Genomic DNA, 25,841 nt, shown 5'->3' with positions numbered 1-25,841 from the left:
TTTCCTTTTGTTCTGACTTCTTTTTAGCTCGCGCGCCGCCCCTAGGCAACTTGTCGCACCAGTTTATATTTTTATTTTATGCAACCAATACGCCGGTGTTTCTCCCTTCCCCTGCTTCCTCCGGTGTTCCAACACAATATGTAGATCTCAAAACAGAGAAAGGTCTCATTTCCCCGTCTGCTCGACAGACAGGTTTTATAGTCACTCAAGTTTAAGCTAAAGCGCAGGACTGAACTTAGGGCCGCGGTGAAGCATTCTGATCCGCAGGTCTTGAACGATATATTCAGTCATGTGAAGCTTCTACTCTGCGAATATTTATGGGCTATTTACAACCACCGCAGGAGCTGTGCCCTTTCTTTAGAAGTCCACTGGGGTGAACACGTTTGTGGCGTTTTGGAATTTCTATGCAGAATTGACAAGATCTGCCATTCGGATGATGAGTTCCGTTTTGAGCGTATGGTTTACCTTGGAGTTGTGCAAAAAACAGCCTTCACACCAGATTCTGGAGTACTGAAAGGTTCGGACGGCTGCACGCCCTCTAGTACGTGAACCGTCGGAAAGAGGTGTCTACGGTGACATAATTGGGAAACCCAGTGTCGGGGAAACAAAGGATGTCATAGTAAAGTTAGCGTTGTTAGTTCCATGTCTGTGTTGCTTCTGCTCGGAGAGGATTCTCGCAGCTTTGTGGCCGACCCTTCGTCTCTGGACGTAATGAAGACGTCGTATGGAGAGTGCTAAATGTACGCGGCTACGTCGAACAACCACAGCAGACAGCAGGCATCTGTTTCTTAGATGACTGCGAACCGCCACATGTCCAAGCAGAGTCATAAAATGTACATAATAGATGCATCAAAGGATTCGTTTGGTGTCGAGGCTGCGGCCCAGTGTTCCATGTCGCCTGAGGCTGCGGAAAGAGCCCTGTATTACCAACGATTAATAGCCATAGTCCAGAGCAGTGTAGACCCTCCAGATCGACTCCGACCCGAGCGCACAGCTCATGCTGGTGACGAGGGCCAAGGCTGTAGCGGAAGCCACCGAACCGGTGGACTAGGCAAGGTCGGCTACTGAAGCTCCATATGTCTCTCTTGCCTCGTTTCCCTAGTTCTGCTTTAATGAAAGGAAAGTTTTTACCACTACTAAAAGAAAACAAGGCATGAAATAGAACGACGTAAGGAAGTGAGACAGACACAAATCTAGATCAACGGCCGTCGAAATGCTGAATGTTTAGAAGACTCGCACAAAATAGCTGAATAATTGAACACTTTGTGCACAGGAGATACTCATATAGTAAGTTCTGATCTCCCGCCACTTCTAATCTCAGCTGATCTTAAAAGCATGAGCTGTTGGGCGAGTTGGTTTTGCGTGATGGTGGCGTATCCGCGGGAACGGCACGCGGCCAAATGAGAGTATTAAGGGAAAGAACACGGTGATATGTTGAGATGTTTATCTTTTCTTTCCCCTTGCTTACTTTGGCCGTGCACCATTCGAGTTTCTGCCCCGCCATCTATTGATCTTGCGCCTATGAGTTAAATTCGCGCATATCGTAGCTGCCTCCTGACCTCCCAACAAGTTTGGTATGGTAGTCAGCTTTTACTCAAGAAGAAAATGAGTGTTTAGAGCACTCTCTTGAGCACTTTATGGAAAATTGATTAAATTTTCCACACAGAACGTTGTGGAAGTTGGGTCAAAGTAAGTGGTGGATTTTGTAGAAGCAAAATCTTCCCGTTGAGACCCCTTGCTTAGCAGCAGAGAGAACAGAGAATTATAAGGAAATATTTACAGCAGGACGCTTTACGAGCGAGTAAGAGTGTAAGATTTACTAAGTTTTGAAAATGTTTGTATGAAGATCAAAAACATCATGAAAGCAAACGTAAATACAAAAATGAGTGGATACTTCATAGAAGATTGATATTTTGCACCTGACAGTCTACAGTGGTGAAAGTTTTAGGAGCGAACTGGTACACACTGACACAAACTTCACACGCAAACACGTACGCATGTAAGATATTGACACGGTCCATTCGTCGCTGCCATTTTGCTGAAACGTCAATTGTGCAGGGTTTGCGAAGAGAGAAAGCTGAAGTTATTGTCCGGAGTATGCGGTGGTGTTTAAGCTTATTGACTATTCTTCTCCCTCTGACATCCTGAACCACGAGCTACAACATTCACAGGGTCGTATGATTCCTGTAAATATCTCAGAACTTTTGAAATGGTACAAGCTCGTTTCTACTGAATCTATCACGACGTCAGCAGTTCTACCGAAGCCTGTCTGACGTACTTGGCTTGCCCTGGAGTCTCTGATCAATTTTGTGGTCATCTTTCGTCGTCGTACGGTACTTATACCACTGCGACTGCGTGATTAGCTTCATTAACGTGCAAGAAAACCATTTGGAGTTGCAAGTGTTCTGCAGCTGCGCTGCTTTTTATGCCGCTGCCAAAAGCAACGTCGTGAAGGTTCAGTACAAAAACCTCGCCCTGCAAAGAGCGGAGCATCTTTCTTGTAACGAGTGCGCAAGCTGGCATTGTTGGCACAATGCGAGGTAGTTCTGGCTATCGGTACGATATACTGCATAGCACCGTAAATCGGAGCAAGTGCGCCAGATGACGTGGTCACGTTTTAGGTAGTGCCGAAGATGAACATCCGTTCGCAACATTTATGAGGGGACAGAATCTCGTGGACTGACACTGCATGTGTTTCAAGTTCTGGTGCTTGAGGGAGGAAGAGGCGTACTCTTCAGGACCAACCTGTAGTCCTTTTTTTTTTTTTTATTAATTTAGCTTGCATTTCCACGAAATGTCTAGAGTGCATTGACCGTTGCAGCCAGATAATAAACTTCAAAATTAGAAAAGACAGCGCGAAACATAGCCTAGGTATAAGTAGACGACAAACCGTGTTCCTTGTGTGTTTTAGTGTGAGTTTTGTAAGTTCTCAAAAACGAAAAAAAAAAAATGTTCGGACTCTCTCACAGCCCTTCCTGAACTTAGTCAATTTGAGTCCTGCGTATGTTGCAGAAAAATCGGATAAGTAGTGAATACGTTAAACGCAAAGTTCTATCGCATAACCCATCCCCTTCCACCCCAACCTTCTTGTCATTTCTCTATTACTATTTTCAGAGTTGAAGTACCTCTCCACAATGCGGTAACTGCTGTCAAACAAAGTACGCTGCAAATAAAAGGTACAAGACTTGTGTCGACTATACTAAGAGAGTTTTGATGTTCGAAGATGGTAAAATAGACACCTTAAGGTACACGGTGCGTGAAATTGTTGCGGAGAATATCATCGTGAATTCGTGTGAGGTATGGAAAGGAAGCAGTTTTCAAGATTCCCATTACCTCGACTACAAATCTTTTGTCCCTAACGAGTTACACTGAAATAGGCGCACGGCGCTAAAATAAATTCATTTTATCTAAAAATAACGGGAAAGAGCCGGTCGCAGGTGCAACCCCTAAGCTTCACAGTTGAACTTCGTCACCTACGCTCCCTTTTTATACCCGGCTTCACAAGCAGTGAAAGTATGCTTTGACACACGCTTAAACGCGAACTCCCTTTGCGCACCTTCGTGCCAGTGCGCCATGCGACATCGTCGTATTCAGCCGCGAACTACGCACTAGGGTACGCCCCTTCATTCCACCACATTAATCAAGCGAGGTTCCCGCGTTTGCAGGCGTGAAAACTTGCAGTGCGGATCATACGGTGCGCATTCTCGTTCTGCTGGCACCGACAATGCGTTCTGTCAGGAGTAACAACACAGCGTTCGCCTAGTTTCACTGAAATCGTAAAAAGTGTCAGTTTCCATTCAAAGCCGCCTGTGGTATCACGCTACGGCCCAAAGAGTGCAGTCTAGCGATGCCAAACCAGACTCCTCATTCTTTATTAAAAGAAAACAAACGTATGTATCACCCTCATCGCATTGTCTGCGGCGCAGTCGAAGCGTAGGGAACGCGAGAGCGCCGGGAATCGTTCACCTGAGACGCAAAACAGCGGCGTGTCATGTTGCCATCAGGCGCGGCACAAACAAGGGCGGCGAGAAACGTGCGTTTGACGTCGCCCTCGTTGAACATTTAAAGTTCACCCTGATGGTCGTATGACGTGCGCGCGCTGGTTGCTGCTCGTGCGCGAGCAGCTATATCATTACGCACGCCCCGTCCTTGTCCGATGGGCTCACGTCACGCGAGCTGGCCCACGAACTTTCTAAATCACCGGCTGGAAACAGTTAGCGCGATAACAACCACGGTGTAATTCTGCGGTGATGAGAGCGGGCATTTGTTGCGCAGTGCAGTGCTAGGTTAAGCAGTGCACTTCTGAGCGAGAAAACAGTCACTATTGCGCCATTACTATGTAACCGTGCGATTAGGTTGATTTATAAATAAGAGCGGAACAACATGACGAATTTATTAAATTAACAAAAATTGTCGGTCGGTCGGTCTGTTGGTTGGTTTATGGGGTTTGACGTCCCAAAGCGCCTCAGGCTATGAGAGACTCCGTAGTGAGGAGTTCAGGAAAATTCGACCACATGTGGTTCTTTTATGTGCAGTGACATCGCACAGCACACGTATGCCTCTCTGCATTGCATCCATAGAAAACCAGCCTCCAGCGATCGGGTTCTAATCCCGATACTCAGGAACAGTAGTCAAGCATCTTAACCATTGCACCACCGCGGCGAGGCTAAAGGACAAAAAAAAAAAAAAAAAAAGAACGATGAGTAGAGGGAAAATTTCTCTTTTAGGGAAAATTTCTCTTTTAAGACATTTTATTTAGCAGACGGGAAATCACTGCAGGGTGATCCCCTTTTTCGTACTATTTGTACCGCCATGCGCAAAGCTTTCCGGATCGAGTCAGCAGTGACTATGGCGCGCATAGGTGCGATACCAGCAAGAGTGAATGCCCTGGGTATTCATTCTGGAGTTCGAGTCCGGCTGCGGTGGTCGCATAGGAATTGACACCAAACCGAAAAAAAAAAAGAAGAAAATAACCTTGCTGAATACTTTTGGTGCACGTTCATTCGCAAATTCAGCATAGTAGCCTGTCTCATAGCCAGAAGCATTGATTTGTCACTGAATAATTTCTTAAAGTAAATGTGGGTCGTCCACGGCAATAGCTCCTTCCCTCCTTTGAAGTAGGGATGCGCACCCACAACATTATAAAGTAATTTTTCCCATAGAAGGAATATTTCGTTTTTTTCTTTAATTCCATCAAACATTTTTATCAGGTGCCTTGTAGAATCGAGTTTGTATCAAGCCCGTTCAATTATTAATGACTGATGGCGCAGGCATCATGTAAAGTCACAAACCACAAATTATATGTATTGTCGCTCAAGAACTCAATGTCCATGTGAGTGCGGTTTTTAACCCATTTTAGCCGTTGTGCTGAGAGCAAGGAAAAAAGGCAGTTTGCTGCACCCTATTTCGAAAACAAGAACCCGCAGCGGTTAACCTAAATGTATATTCTATGGGATGTGCAGTCACTGGCAGTAAGCTTCATGTTTGTTGAAAAATGGTAAGTTCGCCTCAAGGTCCGGATTAGTTTTCGAGTACAAGAGGTGAATGACAGGTGGTCACACACAAATGACACGGATGTACAGTCGTGAGCAAAAGTGGTATACAACAATTGGCCGGTGGCGGAGCCTCGTGAAAACTGTATCTCAACAATGTCTAGTGACAGTGACAGGGAGAGCGACAGCGGTACATGCATGTCGATAAAATGGAATAGCATCACTATCGTCTTGATTCCAGATAGCTGATTCTAGAAGCGTTGAAATGCAGTTTTCTCGAGGTCTGCCACCGGCTGCCTGTTGTATATCCATTTTACTCACTACTGTAAAAGACTGAAGGAGATAGTATGGGTTTATTTTCCAGACAACATGGTTGTGTTAAAAAAAAATAAAATGAATAGAACGTTGGGCCTTATAAATTAGACATGTGCCCCATCGATCTCCGACCAATTTTGTCTGACCTCAACTCTCTGTAAACATATTGAGCAGATGATTCACATACGCATTGAATATTACCTCTGAAACTACTCGATCAGGTTATCATCCAGGTCTGGCGGCCGGGCTTTCGCCCTCACCTAGCCACTAACGACTCTCTCTGCCTCACGCGCCGCATCATCTATCGCACTGTACTTCCAGCCTTACACGACTGCTTACTGGCCGTCGAAAGGCACGAGCGTTCGATAATGCCTGTAATGATGTTGACCTCGCTGAGCTCTTCCATCGCTATTTCAGCCAGCGTAGCAAGAATTAGATTAGGAATTTACTTGTAGCCCGACCACTGCGCTCACACTGCATAGCACCTGGATGGACATCAAGCACCTGGTACTTAGATAAAGGAGCACCCCGGGTTCCAACTTGGTAGCCACGCTGTTTAATCTGACCATGCGCACAATTGCAGGGAAACTTTAACGTGACACGGCGGCTTGATTTGCGATCTATGCTGATTACGCCAGCACCTATATACGGAAGCGGCAGACTACACAGATAAAGATAGGATGCAGGTCGAATTACAGGCAGCTCCCCTGGACACCACCCTTACCGAAACAGGCTTGCGACTTTGTCCGTATTATACAGAACTTATCAGTGTAAATGCCAAGCATCGGGCCAATCGCGAAATGCGCATTTCGCCTCATATTTGGCAAAACACACTACAATCCCAGAACGGGTAGGTTATAGCACTCAATTTGCTTATCGGCATCTGTAGCAGACACCAAAAGTGGGTGCGCAAAATGCAACAGATCTGGCCGGCCCATGCTATATAACATGTCGCCTCTCTAACGATTTCGGAGGAGCAAGACAACATGCTTGTCGCACCCTAGCTGTGGCCATTGCCACGGGAAAACCCTTATATGGCGCTCCTATAGTACATTTTCTCTCACAGACATCAAATATCCCGAACGTCTTCACAAATCTACACAAATAATCATCCCTGGGCTTCCTAAACACACCTAGGTACCTACACGTGAACGCGCTGCTGCCTTTGCACCACTTCAAGACGTTATCTACACTTCGCTTATAAAATACCCTACAAGGCCGGCGCCCTCTGGCTTGGCACTTCTAATGACATGACCATGCTCTCCCACTCAATCAGCCAGTATACCGCATGGAATACCTCAATCGCTTTTCGGCGATTTTGTCGCCCTGTAGCTCGCGGCGATGTTCCCCTCCGCAAGCTCACGTCAGCTTGCGAATGCACTCTCAGATAGGCTCAACATCTACAGGTGCCGCTCTTTCTGGCGATCAAGCTTGAATGTCGTGGGTTTAGACCCAGATTTCCGTTTACACAGGGCCCTACACGTGCCATCTTTCTTCCAGCACACCCCTTCAAGCTGGGCTGCTCGCAAAATGAGGAGCCATTTTCGTCCTTCCATACATGGGGAGCCATTTGCGTCCCCAAACAGATCAGAGTGTTCACTGATTCCAACGCAGCTCTCAGAAATTTTTCGCCTTGTTTTGGAGGATGCCACTGCCACAGCTATCTAACGCATTTTCCGTGGAGATGTACAGGCATATAATCAGATCGAAATTATTTGGACAGTGGAGCATATGGGTGTGCCAGGGAGCAATATGGCAGCACATGTTGCTAGCACAAGTGCTACAATAACGTTTTCATTTCCCTCTATACGAAACACAATCCCTGTACGTTCCATGCACTTCGCCCATGCGCCTCTCCGTAATTTAAGGAAATGGGAGAATGATTGAGACAATGCCTCAATCATCACGAAGGAAAGGACCTGTCAAGGATCTTTTTCATAAAGTTTAGAAACTATTTGAAAAGAAGAAATTGAACCATTTGTGACTAAAACGTTTTCTAAATTGCCAGAGAGCGCTTCAAAATATCTATATGAGAGGCGTATTAATTGGCAACGCCTGATACCGTCCCATCATAATCATGTCTGAGCAAGCAATAGCGGGGCCGACAGTGCCCCTGTCATCGATGCAACCTACCCGAAGCACTGGGTGTTGGTTTGGTTCCAGCGCGGGTGCCCGCATTTCGCACTTTCTTTGTCTGCTGGCATCTACTCAATTGTCCTGGTTTCGTGTCTTGGCTGTACTGACTCAGCATCAGGTGGTAATCTGTGAACTGAAGGAGCGTGGAGCCGAATTATGGAATCAGCCGACAAGTGACAGGCAGCAATTTATTGTCGGCGCTGCTGGCGGCAGGCCATGGCATCAAGCAACATCGACAACCAGAATTAGATGCGAGTGTGTCTCACCGGAACCATCTCGAAAATACTGCGTATGGTGTTTGATAAATGATTTTTTCGTTCACAAGGCTTCCACTTTTGCGCTGAAATAGTGAGATATAACCGTGCGAAGTATTTGAAAATCTACTGCAGTACGATGGACATTTGGGCTAGTTGGTAGTGATTCATATTGGGTAGGACATAACGCCTCTCTGTGTGCATCGACCCTATGCGCTGTGTTCTATCCAATATTTGGAAATCGCCCTGTTAACGGTGCTCTCAGACAGACAACGGCATTATTTATTCTCAACTGAGAGTTGCTGCCTCGAACGCACCCACCAGGGAGCCCTGTCTACCAGGACGAAGTGCGCTGGTTTGCTTCATGCCGGCGGAGATGAATGCGATCGATTTTCATTTCCGATATCGCCGCGAAAGACACATCACGCGTCTCCGCCGGCTCCGACGACAGGACGCGTAGAAGCGACGTCGGCGGCACGCGCGTTCCTCCGAAGGCTGCCGTCGCTGGCGCGGAAACCCGGTGACCGCCGCGTCGGCAGCCACGACGTCGTCGGCCGCGTCGTTTATCACCGCCCGGCCGCCGCCATCACTCACCGACTCAATCAAAGCGAATGGCCGCGGCGCGACCGCCCTTCTTGCAGATCAACTAGAACGTGCGCTTTTCCCCGATCCCTTCGGCGAAGCCCCTTCTCTTTTGAGCGGCACGCCGATAGGCCACGTCGCAACATTCAATCCACTCCAGTTGCTCGCTGCCTGAAAACAAGGCGCGCCTCGACACGACGACGTGAAAACTTTCCTCCCAAGTGCTCTTTTCGTTCAAGCAAAAAAAGAATAATAAAGAGGGAAGGCAGGAGCAACAGAGGACCCGCCTGGCCACTGCGCGAGCTGTACGTTCACTTCAATAACAGGGATCAATCTTCCACTCCATAAAAGCTCCTCTGCTCCTGCGTCCGATGCACGCGTCCTTCCTCCGAGTAGCGAGCGGAGAAGCGAAGAGAGGAAAAGCGCTGCGCTCCGATAACAAGGTATTCGCGGAGCCCGAGTGAGATCAAGCCCATGCGCGTAAATCACAGCGAAGGGAGAGAAAGGGGGAACCGATGCCCCTCGGATCACGCTGGTAATTTAAGTCTAGCCTGTTCGCCGACATAGTTCGCGTTTGAGTTGATGGAGCTGGGCCACTGGCGACAGGCAACCCTGCCACAATGCTCTGCCTCGACCGATGGCCCCTTTTCAAACCTTCATCCCTGCGACCATGCTATTGGGGTAGCTACGGGGATCCATATTTAGGCAGTGTATTCTCTATTCGTGGTGACCGAAGAGCGGCGGATGAAGGAAAAATTGTTGCGCGCCGGGTGCACAGGAAAGAGTGAACGTCGAGAAAACCTTGTTTAGGGAAAAGTGAAATACTCTTGTCGCAACATTTGATAAATTGCTCTGTTAGTGTTGAAAGACTGAGAGTTCCGGGTGCTCATCCAGATTTTCAAGGCTTTTGCTCTCGACGCCATTTACTTTTTGGAGCGGAAATAAACCGATAATATGGTTTCGAAATGGGGAGCTTTTTAATGACATATATTTGTACTGTACTTCAAGCAAAGACAAGAACGATGCTCAAAATCAATGCACAGGTGCCTCGCAACTTGCGCCGGCCTGATACAGCAGAAACCCCGTCAACGGTTTACTAACGTCATTGCAATTTACAATATGCTTGGGCCTTTGTGTCTGTACCGTAACACTGCCGCTTCCTATGTGAATGGCCTCAACTCGTGTCCAAATAAAAAAAAAAAAATCATTCGTGTAGGCATCGACCCCTAATTCATGGAAAGCACATTGGCGGGCGCAAATCGATCGTCATTTATGATAAGCGGCGCAACGTATACAGTCCAATTACAACAGGTAGCGAAACTAGAAATTCGCCGGCGAATCGCAGAACGCGGTTGCGTAATAAAGATTTTGTGAACTTCACTGCTGACAATATTATTCTTTGCACACGCGGCGTTTACCTTATAGCTTAAGAAGGAGGCGCCAAATTATGAGGCGGCATTTGCTCACGGGTTTGATATTGGTAATTGATTGATGATATTGGTCTTTCTGGGGCGTGCTGCAATATGAGGACAATTATATAGCAGTAAACAGGAAAAAAGAGAAGATCCAGAAACAGAGCCTACAAGACGTACAGCCTTCTGAACGACTGCCATCACTAACGATCCCATACCGTTTTATGCGTCAAATATGTGTTGCTGATGTCGCCTAAAAGTCATTTACTACAATTTTTTTTTGCTGCCCTATACTGCAAATCAAGCTGTAGCAGTTCCAAAGAATCTTCAAAAGGCATTTTTTTTTCTCTCAAAAGCATATATTGGGCAGTAAAGCGGAACGAGCAGGGGACACAAAACAACACGTTAGTCACCAAAAAATGTTGCCAATGCGATGTTCATACTGGTGGAGATTGCGCAGTAGGAAATCGCAGAACTGCTTAACGCCCACACCCCACGCTACCAAGCAGCGTTGTGCAACTTGACAGCGTGTCTCGGAGTTGTATAATGTGATGAGTAATGTTTATGCTATTGCTTTCTTCTTGTTTACCGCACCGAACGACAGATCTCGGGGGGCAGCGGATGTTTTTTCTCTTCGTATCGTGCAAATTAAATCACAGTTCTCCACTACGGCAAAACTGTGCGCCCACTTCTAATCTTCTCTTCCAAGTTCGTTCGAAATAAATTATTTTACACTCGGGGAGCTTCCTTTTTTCAAGCCAACTGAAGAGCAATATTTGGAGCCAAGGAAGGCTTTCCGGATGTTCAGGAGGTCTTAGGAAACGGGATATTCTTTTCTCGCATTAGCATTGAGCATCCCTGGCTGCAACACCCGCCGTGCTTTTACCCGTGAGCATGCGCTGCTAGTTCGGTCGAAAAGCCGAACCCTGTTCTTGTAGGAAGTACTCGGAAAGTAGTGGGAAAATTGCCCCACCGCGGTGACACAGTGGTTAAGATGCCGGGCTACTGAACCCGAGTACCCATGATTCGAACCCGACTGCAGGCGGCTGCGTTTAGATGGAGGCGAAACGGAGAGACACCAGTGTTCTGTGCGATGTCAGTGCACGTTAACGATCCCAAGGTGGTCGAAATTACTACGCAGCCTTCCGCTGCGGCATCCCTCACTATCGTTCCACTATCAATCTCACCTTCATCCCTTCCCTTTCGGTGGATTCCAGGTGTCCACGCAAACGTAGGGATAGGTACTGTACCTGCACTATCCTATGAAGCAATTTACAAATTAAGTTTAGATCTCCCCCGAAAAATGAGGCAGATACTGCTACCTTAATTCCACAAAAACCAACTTATGCAAAAAAAAAAAAAATAAGAATTAAAGAGCACTGCAGAATCGGCATTGGAGTAATGCGAAAGCACGAATGGTGACGTTGGTTGGTTCTGGTTACTTCTAGTTGCTTAATTCACGTCTTGTTTGCCCATTTTAGTCTTTGGTACATTCAAGTTGCGCGCCAATCCCTTTCTATGCCCTTTTCCGACATTACTTCCGGTTGCGTGACGTCACATCATCTCCCTCACATTAATTCATTTCTTGTTTACCCATACCCATTTTAGTCTTTCTTACTTTGAAATTGCACGCCAGTTCCTTTCTATGCCCATTTTTTGGCTCTACTTCCGGTTGCGGGATGTCACATCCTTGGCGTTATATCCACTACGGCACTCCTTTCTCTCTTTCCGCTTTCACTCCCATTTTCCTCTCTTCCCTTACGAGCGGTTGAGGTGTCCAGAGAACAAGTGTGGCAGATACTGCGTCTTTCCTTTCCTGTGAACCAGTTATTCTAAATAACTACTTAATTAACTTATTGGCCTAACTATATTTCGGCAACAATATTACCTCACCCTTTATCGATTAACACCACTCATTACCCTTTCTCACAACTGCTGCGGACACGATTTTGCGAACACGTTCTGCGGACACGATCTGCGGGCAGGGTCTGCGGACAAAAATCTGTGAACTTAGCAAGTAATGCTTTCACATTAAAAAAGTTTGGCTGGTTGGTCTGTAGGGTTTAACGTCCAAAAGCGACTAAGGCTATAAGAAACGCCGTAGTGGAGGACGCCGGAAATTTCGAACATCTGGGGTCTTTAATGGGCACTGACATCGCGCAGCACGCGGCTTCTTCTCTGTTTCGCCTCCATAGAAACGTAGCCGTCGACGGTAGGGTTCGAACACTCGGTTACTTCTGTTCTGTAGTCGAGAATCTGAACCACTGAGCCACTGAGGCGAGTCCAAAGAGTTGCACCTGCGTACACTTACACACGCCGGCCACTTATCATGTGCTGGACGTGGAAGAGCAGCCAGTGGAATAAAACCACGCCAGTCGGCAAACACTCCTTTCTTACATTCGCGTGTCAGCCACAACCTCAATGAAAGTGTGGACAGCGTATAGCAGTCAAGCCAGCCCAATGGAACGAACGGAGCGCACACATGCATCGAGAGCGCTCTACACACAGCAGCCATGGAACAATGATGTGTCAGCAGGACGTGAAGATATACGACAGACATCAAGGGAGTCTGATGCGATGAAACCTTTGAAGATGGCATCGAACATAGGAAGAAGTAAAACCTTGCAATAAACGACAGTTGCGTTCCCTGTTTGCGATTTCAGAATCGTCGTGCATGTAGAATCGTCGTGCATGTACGCTTTGGCGAAAAGATGGAAGCGGCCTCGAAAGCAGATGCTATTGAACCCCCCCCCCCCCCCCCCTCCCCAACGCCCACCGAAAAAGAAGGAATAAAAAGAAATGTGAGGCATGAAATGCCCTGAACAGGCTATTGAAAAAGCACCCGGGAACACAGGACATCGCATTCTTTGCTCATTTGCCGAGGTAGTCATAGATGCTCCAGTAGGCTTTCTTTTTTTGCTCAACTCTCAGCGATATTTCATTCGCAGTGTCGTCTGTAAGCCTTCATTTGATTGCGACGTTTGGTGACTTGTCAACCCAGCTGACAGCCAGAAATGACGCTTAACACACGAAGATTGCTCAAGATGGGAATCGCATCACTGATTTGCGACAACCTGTAAGGTAACGAACTTTCAACGGAACACTATCCACCACATCGCAGCCGTTGACATTTTTCTTTTCTTTTTTTTTTTTTTTTTGTAATCGTAGCGAAGGCCTCCTTCCTATTTATGTGTCAGGGAACAACCCTGACAAAAAAAAAAAAAAAAAAAAAAAACTCGCAAGAAAGAAAGTTTTCTACGCAGAAGGATGCACAGGGCTCACTTTTCTACAAGGTTTGTGCAGAATTGCTTCGCGCTCAAGGAGAAATTCTGCGCAGTAATGGCGACACACGCTCGTACACGCTAACGACGATTTCACCCTATTGTCAAACAATAAACAGAAATTTGTTGCTGAAATTCATGCTTTTTATTTTATCAGGGGTTACACTTGCACTCAGCTTTAGTCTTTGAGAGACACAAAGACGCACTCCCGAATTTTTGCTTTCGGCCAGTGCAAGCGCCTTTGAAAACAGCAGCATTTCACCCTCTCTAGCGCCTTAGTATGACTGTGCTCTTGAGCACACCGTAGATATTGCTGTTACGTTTTCTACTCATTGAGGAAGCAAAACTGCTGGAGCCTCTTGGTTCGACACAGCGCTCTTTTTCTCTCCCGCACCCTAATTTAACGGCGTACGTCGTCGTCGCCGCACCTACCCCGCGAACAGGCAACACACCGCGCCTACTGGTCAGCTCGCGGAGGTGTCCCGCACAATGACACTACAACGTTCTCTGTGAACGGAGATGAGTCATTCCTTCACATTTAATTCACCTCCCTTAAACCAAACCCTGTGTCCTGAAATTCCTCCTTCCCACGCGTCAGCTAACACTGACCATTCTGGACTCAACCATCCTATCTTATATCATCCGAATGGCGTGGAATGGTGAAAGAAACAAAGCGAAAAACGAAAAAAAAAAATGAAAGGTGACTGTTTTATGGCCCATTTGAGAAAAAGGGCTTCCCCGTGCGTCTGCGGAACACAATGACGTAAGGCCCGCAGTTAAGCATTGCTCATACTTAACCCGCGAAAAACTCGAACCGAACGCACTGGCTAGTAAACGAGTCGCTTAATTATGCCACTGCTGGGGTCGCACAATCACAGAGTGAATTTATGAACCCATTTACATGTAAGAAGAATTTGATGCTGTTTTAAGCCAGCGGTGTGGTGAATTAATATTGCGAGGATGCATGTTAAAGGGACTCTAAAGACAGCCAAAGATGGTATGAAAATCTAATAAACTACATTTGGTGACACTGTCGCCGCATATCCGGCAGCAAAAAATCGAATAATTGCTGAGATATTGCGATAAGAAGTTGAGGTTTTTTTCTTGTTCCCGCCGGTCGAATTCAAACTGTGGCCTCCAACTACGTAGTTGGAGTTGAGTGACGCACAGTATGACGTAAGCGGAGACTCCGTGATAGCTAGCGAGCCGGCGCGGCCCGCGGCGTCGCATCACTCAAGGGCCAACTTGGCAACAGCGTACTCGCAATGACGGCCTCAGCCGAAATAAATAAAACGATGAAGAGAGTAATTTACCGAGCGATGGGCCCATAAAGGAAGAAAAAAAAAAAAAAACAGAGCGCTTGTAATGCACAATACTTTAAATTTTTCTCAAGCTTTTGCGCTCCTTCTTGCACTGTGTATAAACAAACCGAGCCCTCGGTCATCGCAACGCTTCCTGACATGTTTACATACAAATAAGATTTAGTTACCAGCAAAATAGTGTCCTCGCTGCTGCGCTTGTCAGTTTTGAAGCTTCGTCGCACTTTTTTCCTTCAAGGTTTGTGCTACAGCTCCGTGTTCAGCGAAAATTACGTCCACGGTAGCAGAACACGAAGTGCCGGCGCCACTACATTTGCCAGCGCTGTGAAATTCCACATGTTAAAATGGATCCAGTGCACAATATAGTGCGCATAGGCATCCAGAACATTAGTTGCAAGACGTGAGAGCAGGCAGCATGCGCCGATGATCAAGAAGTTGTAATTTTTAGACCGGCAGCAGGAACGCTTTATTGTAAATGGGGCCATGACATAAAAACAAGAAATATTTCCGCCTTCCTTGTGGCGCGGCGTAGCCGAGCGGTTAGCGCCGAACGTTGCGGACCAAGCAGTAGCGAGTTCGAGTTTACCGTTTCTGGTGCTTCGTTATTTTTAGTTTTTACTTTGTACCCGAGGCCCTTTTTTTCGCCGGGCGACGAGCGCAATATCTCGACGCTCTCCTTGGTATGAGCGGCAAGTATGCCCCTTTTGTTTGTTTACGACGCCTGCAAATAGCGCGTTGAAGGTCTTGTTGACGCAGTATATGTTGGTCAGATGTGCCATGATTTAGTGAACAATTGAATGATAATGCGTTTTTCCTTCGGTACTTAGCATATGTATGCTTTTCGTGGCGTACGTAGCTGCAATCAAGCGGTCAGGTCGCAGTCGAAGAGGCAACGGCGGCGATATGTTGGCGCAGAAGTGTGAACGAAGGAGTGTGTCGGCGGTAGCGGATTTCGCTCGCTCGTGCCTCTGAATGCTCAAATGGGAACCATCAAGGCGCATTTGCTGCTCCAAGCTCGTAATTCAGGCGCTGCAGGTTCAAACAAACTATCCGAGTGAGCACGAAATGCCTGAGCCGAAGCATAACCAAAACTGCAGTGGGCGCCTGTGGCGCCTCCAAGTATATTTTTGTATTTGCCTTGCAGCGTTTACGTTGTCTTTTCGCCGTCGTTTACGTATGATAAAAGCGTGTTATCATGTTTGAGAAAAAACGTACTACCACATTCAAACATGCAACGTAATTCGCATTTGTCAGCCTCCGGGATCCCTAGCGCGTCCCGTGATTTGTAGTTGCGAGCCTCGGCCGTTTGGCTGTGGTGGCGATACCTGTATTTCTGTTATTCTTCTTTACTACCTTATAACAGCCCTGTTTTCAGTAAGAGTGGTCTCTTTGTAATCAGGAACTGGCATTCTATCGATGCAAACCCACTTCCTTTCTCTCTTTAGTGTCCCTTTAAGACATAAAAAAATTCCTGCAAACTAAAGCCCCGAGTAAATTATGCGAGTCCCACGCTCCACAGAGGAGTATGATTTGAGTAGGACATTGACAAGCCCTTGAGTTAAACCTTTTAATGCTGGAGTACATCCGGTTATTTGCCTGTCGGGCGTCACCCTGCAGCTCGTGTTCGCAACGATGCGACGCTGAAACAAGTATGCCCCATTTCAGTCGGCCCTGCCACTTTACGCGCATTTGTAGACTCTTCTGTATCCTCTACAAACCTCCGGGCGCATAATACCAAAGGCAACCAGCATAAACTACATTATTCCTTGGTAACGCAATACAGCTGTTATTTTAACCGACACCAGCTACGCCAGTGTAGCATAACTCCAATACCTTCAATGGTGTTTAACTACACTGGTATAGCTAGTGCAGGAAAAAAAATGGCTCTAATGGAACGGAATTAACCACGTGTCACCATGGCATGCTAACAAGCTGCCCATCGGTTGTAATCAGAACAGCATAGCATGCTTTGCGTGTAAAGGCATGACTATATACGCAGACCGAAGCCTTCACCTTTCAAAGACGTCGCGTTTACGCCAAATTCACACCGTGCTCCAACAAAGCATTCGCACGAGTCTCGAAATGTGTTTACCGAACGAAACCTCGTTCAGAACACTGCCTCTGCCAAGCGACACTTTCCAGCACTTCAGGCGCACATTATCGGCAAGGGCCTGTTAGCGAGCTATGCGGAAAAGCAGCAAAGAAGAGTGACGTATGGGCACACTATTGAACTCGTACCCTGTCTGCGAGCAGGCTGCCAGTGACGTTGCTGCTAAAAAACCACTTAACGAGGTTGCCTATTGGCGCGCGCCGATACAGGTTTCACCGTTCCTCTCCAGGCATCGGCCAATACCTGGCCGCACTTGCGCCGTTCCTTTGTTTGCTCTGCATCGCGTCACGCTTATCGCGGCACGTGCACTAGCTAGCTGCCCTTGTAATTACAACCGCTACAACATGCCTGCCCGTTTCCCCCCTCGAGACCTCGTGTTCGATCTCGGGCTTGAAGCGGAGCGGGGCGTTCCATCGCAAGCGATTGTGCGGCCGCGACAGAGACGAAGCACGTCGTTGCGCGAGCCGCCGGGCCGCAGTCGCGCGGCAGAGCCCCCCTTGGAGGCGAGTGTAGCCTGTTCATCAGGCACTGCCATTAAGCTTCCGGGGCGCTGCGAGTCCGCCCGTTCAGCCGCCAATTCAATATGTCAGGGCGTACCCGTGCAATTTCGTGAGCCGCCTCCCGCCAGTATAGGAGTATAAGCGCGCAGCCGGTTGCCGAGCGGGGGCCCACGCGTGCCTGCCGAGCGTGGGAAATGGAAGCCTGCGAAACGAAAGTAGCGTGCCAGCAGTGGGCCCACCTCTTTTCGCGTAGACGCTTTATGGCTGCACCAGCCGCTTGCCACCGCACGTTTATAACCCGCCGCCCCGAGGACGCCCCGAGTCAGGCTCAGAAACCAGCGCGCAAAAGTTCGCCGCAAGAAACGGAGAACAGCAGAGCTCGCCCTTGTGCCAGACGCGCCCGCTGTGACGTAAGCGTGTTGTTGCCGAACTGCTCTTGCGAGATTTCGCCGAAGGCACCAAGGTGCTGTTCGCTGCCCATCACAGTTCAAGGGTCGAGGGGCGGACGGTTGACGAGGAGATGAAGCCTGGTACTATCGAATCATACTCACAGATTGCACCAGGCGAGCATTAATGTACGGAAAGGCAGTAAGAAAACATAATGCTTTCTTCATGTATCTACCGCAGAGGCCCGCATCTACAGCGCGGTGACGCAGCCCGGGTACTTGGCTACTCAGCCTACTCCTAGGAATGTTCTAACACATGTAATTACATTTAAGAAAATATCGGTACGTGAGCTCTTTCAGCCTTTTTTTTTCCTCCCACACCATTTTCGCTTATTTAAAATTAATTATCTGCTTTTATATTAGTCGTTTTTCCAGGCATCACCCATGACCTGCCGAGCGCTGCCCCACAAGCCCATTGTTGGCTTGGGCAGGCTCGTATTTGTATGTAATTTTTTGAAATAAATAAATAATTTATATATATATAACACTAACTAGGCGACTAGGCTGATTTAATTGTTTGAGCTAACTTTAAAGCCCTCTAGGAATGTTGTTTTATTGCGATAGCAATACTACGCCAGATTTCTCCCGTCGCGTAATCTCGGGAAGGGCCACGTTAGGCCTTGAACAGCCGCGAAGAAGAAGAAGACTAAGACAAAGAAGACGAAGAAGAATACAAAGACGAAAAAGGCGATGAAGAAGAAGAAGACGAAGCAGGCGAAGAACGCTTGGTCACCTGCAGCTAATGCTTTCTCACCATATTGGGTTCAGGACTGGTAGCTTACGCTCTCGGGTCATACTCGCGATAGGAGTGACGCCGTATCGCCAACCTCCCACTTGAATGAGCACTGCAACGAATGCGCGCCAAGAAAAGGAAATTCCCACTGTGTGGCATGATCCCCGCCCTTGTTAGCAAATTAGCAAAAGCTCTGCAACGGGAACGCGTTAGATACATCGTGTGCAGAATGCTCAAGCTTTGGAATTCTCCAGTGCAGATTCCGCAGTGCTCTGGGAACTTGTTTAAAATGTTTAGAGCATATCTCGCTATAATATTTCGTCATAATACAAATGTCAGCACGAAACAAAGGAAAAATAATAGAGATGTCGAGCATATTTTCCTCCAAACTGGGCTATTTACTTGCGATGTCTTTCCTTGTTTAACTTGTTGGGAGCCTCTGAAAATAAAATAAAAAAGTGGACCCCGCCGTGGTGGTGCAATGGATAGGGCACTCGACTGCTGTGTCCAAGTGTGCGGGGTCGAATGCCGGCCGCGGCTGCCGCTTTTCGATGGAGACAAAAAGCAAAACATCCGTGTGCTGTGCGATATCAGTGCACGTTAAACAACCCCAGGTAGTAAGAAAAAAATTCCGGATCCCTCCACTACGGTGTCTCTCATGGCCGGAGTTGCTTTGGGACGTTAAACCCCCCAAACCGAACCAAAAAGTAAGTGGAGGGAGGCCGCACATGATGGACGCATCGCGAACTTAATGTAATGTTCTTCCGCGTACTGTTTAGGGTGACCCATATATAGTTCCTGCATCTGCAGCAATGACGTTACACAAGCCAGGTGTAGCTTTGTAGCGACTATTCCAGAATACCGAAGAATACATCGCGCGCAATACGACCACTGCCTGATCCCTAAAGCAAAAAAGAAAAAAAAATGTGAAAAAGCTTCATGCCCAGAATGGATAGCAACAGCTTAAGGAACAGCAGAGAGAGAGAGAGAGAGAGACGAAGCTGTCCTGATACCTGCCTCACCACGGTATAGGATTCTGGGTCATGATGCTGTCCATGTTCTCGGTCGACGCTTGCGTGATAACCTTCACAGAGCGCTAGACTGCACATATAGCTCTCAAAAGTTCTCACTGACATCAGCGCCAGGGTGCAGCTTGCTACGTTGTATACTCAAAAAACCTAATGCGCATGCGGCATTGCAACACCTATACTCGACGCGCATGCGAACGGGCTTCTCGCAGTTTGAAGCACTGCGCGCGCACTGGATGGGTATACGGCCGGTCTCGGCACAGCCGATGCGTGAGGAGACCTAGGCGAGCTTCGCTGCAAGCAGGACAGCGGCCCTGCCTAGCGGAGCCACGGGTCTCGGAGCCAACCGAGCATCGACGGTAGCCGCGCAACCACGCTCGGCTGGCTACCGCCGAGCGGCCCCGGTGCGACCGGCCGAGCGTGCGGAGGGCTGCCTGCCGCCACTCGCAGCTGCTCCCAGCTCGTGCACAAATGTCTACGCTGGAGCCCACTTCGCTTCCTGGTTGCGGGAGTGGGAGCGGGGGCCTAACGCCGCAGTTGCGCATGTGAGCGCTCATGACGCGCTGCTCACCGGGACAGTTTGGAGTTGGGCTGGTTGGCGCGAGAACCTGCTTTGGAAAACAGCAGGCTTACAGGACTGGGCGTGCGTCGCTCTCTCACCTGACATATCCCTTCTCCGTGGTGACTTTCTAAACATCATATTGCGTCAAACGTACGGCTTGGTGGCGCTCAGAGGGATAATGATGTGCCTTGGATTTCAGCTCTGTTACTATTGTTAGCAGCAGCTCCTCGACTGTTGTAGCTGCCTGGAGCGGTGTCTGGAAGCCAAGCCAGTCTCTTTAGCAGTCAGAGCATAGTAGACTGTTAGATAAAATGAAACTAAGATAATGTTGACGCATCCAGTGGAGGGAAAACTAGGAATTTTTTGCTCGTGGCTTACATAGAAAAGTGAAAACAAAAAGCCATTTTCTTCATATCTATTTTTTTTTTTTTTTTTTTTTTTGTAAATCGACTTATTCCTTGAAGAATCTACCAAGTGTGCAAGAGGGAACTCTGTCCTCCGCGAACATCAAGGTGTGATAGATACACAACCCTGAACATGCCCGCAAAGCAAATAAAGCACAAAAAGCTCTCGAGTTAGATAAAAGTAAATCCGTTAAGAGAAAACAAGGAAGAATGGCATCAATAAAAGCCAGCGGGAAAGACGAGTTTCGATAGGTCCCGCGTCAAAAAATCCGTCAGCAGACTAAGGTTGCCTCATACATCTTCCACGAAGTTTGTGTATTTGACTTTGTGTTGTATTGCTAGTGGCTCACGAGAGGACATGAAAAAAAAAAAAAAAGAATAGACGGAAAGAGTGACTCGGTATGGGTTAAACTGCAAAGTATTAATCATTCGGAAATTGAATATATTTCGATAATTGTTTAACGCAATGCACGCCGTCCTCCTCTACTTCTCCTTCGCAGAAGGTTTCGTAACTTACACTTCAGCGTTTTAAACTCGCTTGCCAATTTTCCACAGCAGAGTTGCTAGCATTTATTGATGTCGGATATCAAATAGCATTAGGCGTTCTACAGTGCCAGCTGGAATAGTGTCAGCGTTTTACATTGATGCTAGTTTTAATAATAGCTTCACGCGAACGGCTTTTTGTTTTACATTTTACTTCGGAAGCATTAAATCCTTTATATAATATTCACCGATTCAAATCGCATCAAGATTTCATGAAATGCGAAATATGCCTTTCTTGAACCGTCAATAATATTTTATGTAACTTCAGTTGATTTTCTTCTATCCTAAACATTCAATAGAATACGATATAAATACATATATGGAGCGGAGCACAGCGGCGTATTTGGGCAGTTTTACAGATTGAAGAATGAAATGACGTTGCTGCGAATGCCATTTCAAGTATTATTGCCGCTTTTAGCGGGAACGTTACCGCGGTATATCAACTGCAATCTACACAATATGTTCCTACGACTACAAAAAATTGCAATGGTAGCTTTGGAGAGACTCCTGCCTTTTGTAGCAAACAATGCTGGTGTCCTATTTTTTTTTTCTCTAAGGGTCTACTAACCTGACAAGACCCTGATTTGCAGGATTCGCCACGATCAGCGTGATACCCGCTCGTTTCCCTTTAGCTCTTCAGACTTTGGCCTACGTTACACAGCTTCTGAACTTCTCTCCTGGATGAATGGAGGGATGGATGGATGGATGGAATATAGGAGCGTCCCCTTTGAAACGGGGTGGTAGCAGATGCTATCATGCTCGTTGTTTTACCCTATTTCTTAATTATTGCTTTACATTGAATGTTTGTGTCTACATAACTGACATTATGTTACCTTTCTGCTTTTGAGTCACCAAATCTTCCAGTCGTTTTTTGCTAGCTTTCACCGCAGGTTCATTCACCTGGCCACTGATATCTATAAACCCCAGGGCTTTAGCATGAGTGACGGTGCCTGCATCGACTTCCGAATGGATACCATCACATTCGAGTATAAGATGGTTAATCGCTTCTGTGGATCTACCACATACTGCACATGTGTCGTCTTCATGGTTAAATTTCTTTTTGTAGCTGCGCGTTTTAAGGCACCCTGATCTAGCTTCAAGAAGTAGGGCACTTCCTCTTGAGTTATCAAAGAAAGCTTCCTTTCTGATCTGCCTTTTCGACTTTCGGTATAGTGCTAGACTCCATTTCTTTTCCACAGAATTTATCCAATTATTACATTCTGTGTTTTTCACCTGTTGCGTAACGCTCTTTATTTCTTCGTCCTTGTGACCAGCATACTTACGAGGTAGTTTCCTAGTTCTTTTCCTCCATTGTAAGTCAACGCTTTTTAGGTATAGGCATTTAAATACTTTTGCGACCCACCTGTTACTGTCCTTCTCATATAATATTCCTCATAAAGCGACTCCATGCGGGAAGGCCAGGCTTCGCTCAAACGCTGGACCTTGAAAGCTCTACCGGTGTCCCTGCGACAACTTGGCCACTGGAATGAGAGGTCAGGTTCGAAAGGAAACGTAAACGTTTGACCACACTCCCAATGGGTGGCAGTGCTGGAGTCCTGAGGTGGAGCTGAGTCCATTTGCCTGAAGAAGCGAATAAGGAAGCGATGTCCAATTCTACAGAAAAACATCGGACAAGACTACCAAGTGTTATTAATATGTGGTTAGCAGTGTTACTTAAGCTGCAAAAGCTTGGGTTTTTAAAAACTGAGCGTGAGCCTAGTGGGATTGCACATGTTTTCGAAATACATTGCTTATGACCACGCTGACAACCAAACACACCATAACATGTGGCAGAATCGTAACTGAGTCAGGCCGGTGGCATCCATGCATCTCTTAGCGTCAATGTTTACCGGCATTACTAGCCCCGTAAAACCCAGCTCTTTGACTCTGAACGAGAGAAGCCAACCATGTAGCCTTTTTCGTCTAGCTCATTGCACAGCCAGAGCGGCGAAATTTTCGACACACTCACCATAAATCACAATGCGAACGCGGCTTGTAAATTCTAAGCGCGTAAATGCTACGGTCGGGCCAAGCCCAACACGTTTGCCGATCACAGTAAAGCCATGCTGACGGATGTCAATAATCTTGACGGTGGAAACTTGACAGACGCAGCGGACATAATCACAAGGAATCTGAGGACCATTGAAGAAAAATACACGAAGCATCTACTGACTCTGATTCGTTATCTGGGACTGTACGCTACAACCTGCATTTTGACCCTGTAGCACAAAGTAAAATGCGATTGCAAGTCACTGCAGTAGCTTCCAAGGCGTTAGCCACACAGGACCACGCTGACAAAGCGGTGTTATGGAGCAAGGACGCGCTATTCTCCAGCATAATCATGTCACATATGTCAGTGTGAATGACCATTCTAATACCGGTTGTGACTCTGTGCGTTGCTAAACATTGCTGACACCGCTTGGTGTCTCTCCGATAGAATACCAATGGATGGCACCATCATCCTATTACCGAGAAAAGTGAAGGGCTTAATTCGGTGCCGCTACTTATGCAAGCGATTAAGTAAGTAAGAAGCGAGTAAGTGCTTCTCGCAAAGGCTCTGATAAATGATTCTTGCGATGTATAACTCCACCTCCGTGTACAATTCCAGCACGAGCGCGTGGTTCAATCAGAAATTATTTTTCGAATCGAAAGTACATCGCGTCAAAAGCCATCTACCGTAGTTTGCTGGTGGTGCTAGATGTTACTGTTAGTCGTTTCAGTTCCCATGCACGAAGGCCTTGTTCACAATGAAGCCAACAGCAGAAGTTGATCGTTTTTAAACAGGCTTGAATAATGGTTGCAAGGGGCGTGCGTGTATATATATATATACACGCACGCCCCTATATATATATATATATTTATATATATATATATATATATATATATATATATATATATATATATATATATATATATATATATATATATATATATATCGGGATAAATTTTTTTTCCGTTGTTTATGTCTAATATGCGTGATGCCATCTATAAATTATATAGAGTCATGATGCTGTACCTTTTTTGATGGTGACGATTCCTGCCTTGCCGAGGTCAATGTGGTCATTCACGACTGCGTGCGTGCTCCCACAAAGCTCTATTACGAACGCTTTTTGCTTTTGCATCAAGAGCATGCTACTGTAGCCGCTTTTGTGGCTGCCTTTTTTTCCGATGTGCACTCCATTGCAGTTTGTGTAGAGGATTGTGTTGATAACTCTGGGAAATTTCTTCGATAGGTTATTCTTCACGCTTGCGAGCTGATCACTTTTTCTTTTTTTTAGTGTGTATGTGTGTGTGTGTGTGGGGGGGGGGGGTGACATATGCCACCTGTACGGTATACTCTCTTAAGACCTGGGCTGCACATTTACTGGTTGCCGAAATATGCTGCACAGAAGCCCGCTTTTTTTTTAGGGGAGTGCTGGCTGCCCATGACATGACAATCATCGTCCCGTTATGTTCCCAAAAGGCCTAGGTGTTCTGCACCTTGCGAGGTCATGTTGAAGCTTTCTGAGTCGACAGCGACATCCTTAGCTCCTGAGCATAAATTCCTGGCGATGCAATAAAGTGCTAGCAACAGCCCTCTACTTGTGGCGAGATGCAGCATCGGGATAAAATACAGATGCTCGTATGCGCCTCTTTACGGTATGCTCTGGAAGAGAGGCTTTCGGTGAAACGAACACGGCAATGAATGTAGTTTTGCCATTCATCTCTTCTTTTCGAGTGAACTGAATTGCACTTTCCAAAAAGCTCAGGTGGGTCATAAACCTGCAGTGTTTTTCCCAGTGATACAGAAGCCGTTATCAATAAAGCAAAGAAAGACCTTCGGGGAAGGTGCAAACGAAGCTACCTACTTCCTTTTGCTCCGGACCTTTCAAATTGAGAGTGGCTTCCTTAACCGAAAAAGAGGCACTGGTTTCCCGAGGCCTTGTTTGTAGCAATTGCCCATAAAAATGAAATGCGTGATGCTGGGAGAAATCCAGTAGTAGACTCGGTACGTCTATTGACGATCTCGAAGGCAACAATTCATTAGCCTCGAGTGCAGCGCATAGCATTAGCCATGCGCTGACATCCAGGTCTATTGGCACTCTCGTGAACAGACTCTTCATGTTGAAGGAAACTATCTCATCGGCTTCTTGAAATCGGGCTGCTGTGAGTCTTCTGGATAAAATCGTTCGAATTTCGGACGTGACTAGTTCCCTGATCAACGGACGAGATAAGCTACAACTCGAACTTCGAAAGGTTCCGCAGTGGGGAGCATGAATAATCCACACTGGGACTCATCGTAACGCCTGGCTTCTGTATTTTTGGCAATGCGTAGAAAGCAGGCTACCCTTTTTTCTTACTTAGCGCCGCGTAAATGAGAAGTACTCGTAAAGGGGATCTCATTAAACGAAACATAACTACCTAAATATTCTGACATCTTTTTAAACCACGTTGGAACTGCTAGCGCACAAATCAAGGTTAGTAGTTCCGTCTGTATGGAATCATACTTTTCGAGCCACTGAATAACTTTGAATTATTCTTCCAGAGATGGCAGGCAGATGAATCAAATATATTTGTGGTTACAAACTGAGCTCAATTAACAACTAACGATCTCGTATGTTTTGTAGGGCTTCCTTTACTTCGAAGGCAACCCATAAGCGTTAGAACTTAGTTATTAAAGAAGAGAAAACAAAACATTCTGTAATCAGACACAGGTAATAGTTTAGCGCGTTTCAAAATGCGAT

General features: G+C 46.8%; 1 protein-coding gene across 3 annotated transcripts in view; it reads right to left on the bottom strand.

Annotated features, from left to right (window-relative positions):
* bru3 (CUGBP Elav-like family member bruno 3) overlaps positions 1-25,841 on the bottom strand; it is a 609,833-nt gene that overhangs the window by 325,419 nt on the left and 258,573 nt on the right. For 2 of the 3 annotated variants that reach the window (XM_084606110.1, XM_084606111.1), the window contains one exon: positions 22,481-22,598. The exons of the other annotated variant lie outside the window; for it this stretch is intronic. The gene's annotated coding sequence lies outside the window, so the exon portion shown is untranslated. The remainder of the gene's footprint in view (positions 1-22,480; positions 22,599-25,841) is intronic. 3 annotated transcript variants of the gene reach the window in all.

This window comes from Amblyomma maculatum, chromosome 6 (genome assembly GCF_055883805.1).
Source record: "Amblyomma maculatum isolate TAMU_Amacu chromosome 6, ASM5588380v1, whole genome shotgun sequence".
NCBI classification, from domain to species: Eukaryota; Metazoa; Arthropoda; class Arachnida; order Ixodida; family Ixodidae; genus Amblyomma; species Amblyomma maculatum.
Note: the sequence above shows the minus strand (reverse complement) of the source record. Positions and strands in the feature narration are given on the sequence as shown.